The sequence below is a fragment of the Macaca fascicularis genome, chromosome 17 (genome assembly GCF_037993035.2).
Source record: "Macaca fascicularis isolate 582-1 chromosome 17, T2T-MFA8v1.1".
Lineage (NCBI taxonomy): Eukaryota > Metazoa > Chordata > Mammalia > Primates > Cercopithecidae > Macaca > Macaca fascicularis.
Window position 1 is genome coordinate 7782012 of NC_088391.1, and position 1475 is coordinate 7783486.

At 43.9% G+C, this 1475-nt stretch overlaps 1 non-coding gene across 1 annotated transcript; it reads left to right on the top strand.

Annotated features, from left to right (window-relative positions):
• The first annotated feature begins 619 nt into the window (after nt 1–619).
• LOC123569935 (U6 spliceosomal RNA) lies at nt 620–726 on the top strand. The gene has a single exon (XR_006693807.1). It is a non-coding gene; the product is annotated as a U6 spliceosomal RNA (small nuclear RNA).
• The last annotated feature ends 749 nt before the right edge of the window (nt 727–1475 follow it).

Sequence of the window (1475 nt, forward strand, 5' to 3'; positions counted from 1 at the left end):
TTCTGCTTTCCTCACTCCTGATGATCCAACCACATGCCTCTCCTGGAATTTATGCCGCCTTCCCACCTCAGAGTCATGGTTCAGCATTTTTCACCCGGTTTATTCTTATTAATTCTGCAGGCTCAGCTTTCATGTTCCTCCTGTGAACTCACAACCTAAGTTATTCTTTCTCATTGCAACATGTTCTTTGCATCGACCCGTGACCATTTACGTATCTATCGTGTGTGATCCCGGGGCAGCGGGGGCAGCGGTTATACATTTTGGGACAGGAAGGAAAGCATCCTTTTGTATGGGATGTATCCCCAGCACCAAGCCCCAGGGTCAGCTGGAGTAGTTGCTGTGTTGACATGGATGGAATGAGTGAAGAAATGAATGGGCTGTATACGGTTGTCAGGATTCACTGATAAAGGTTTAGTGACTTGCCTCCTGCCACACCCCCAGCAAGTGCTCATGCAGTTCCTAGGTGAACTGCACCAGCTGGAAGACTCCCTAGGAGAAGAAATGGGGAGAGGGTTGCAGGAGGCAGGTGAGAAAATTCTAGAACAGTTGGTTCTCCGAGATATAGTCCCCTCAGATTGGGCTGTAAAGATATGTGAGAAGCATAGTCAACGTTCACACTGTGCTCACTTCAGCAGCACATATACTAAAATTGGAACGATACAGAGAAGATCAGCAAGGCCCCTGTGCAAAGATGACATGCAAATTCGTGAAGCGTTCCATATTTTTTAGTGGAAGCAATTTTGGAAGTGGTGGAAGCTACAAGGATTTTGGCAATTACAACAATCAGTTTTCAAATTTTGGACCCATGAAGGGAGGAAATTTTGGAGGCAGCAGCTCTGGCCCTTATGGTGGTGGAGGCCAATACTTTGCCAAACCATGAAACCAAGATGGCTATGGTGGTTCCGGTAGCAACAGTAGCTATGGCTGTGGCAGAAAATTTTAATTAGGAAACAAAGCTTAGGAGAGGAGAGCCAGAGAAGTGACAGGGAAGCTACAGGTTACAACAGATTGGTGAACTCAGCCAAGCACAGTGGTGGCAAGGCCTAGTTGCTACAAACAAGACATGTTTTAGACAAATACTCAAGTGCATGGGCAAAAAACTCGAGGACTGTATTTGTGACTAATTGTATAACAGGTTATTTTAGTTTCTGTTCTGTGGAAAGTGTAAAGCGTTCCAACAAGGGTTTTAATGTAGATTTTTTTTTTTTTTTTTGCACCCATGCTGTTGATTGCTAAATGTAATAGTCTGATCGTGACGCTGAATAAATGTCTTCTTTAAAAAAAAGTGCCGTGTAAAGTTAGTCTACTCTGAAGCCATCTTGGTAAATTTCCCCGACGTGTGAAGTTAGAATTCCTTCAGGGTGACACCAGGTTCTCTTTGGAATTTCTATACAACCTGCTTGGGTGGAGAAGTCATTGTCTTCAGAAACCTTAATGTATTTGAACTGATAGTTACTGTTGTGACCTGAAGTTCA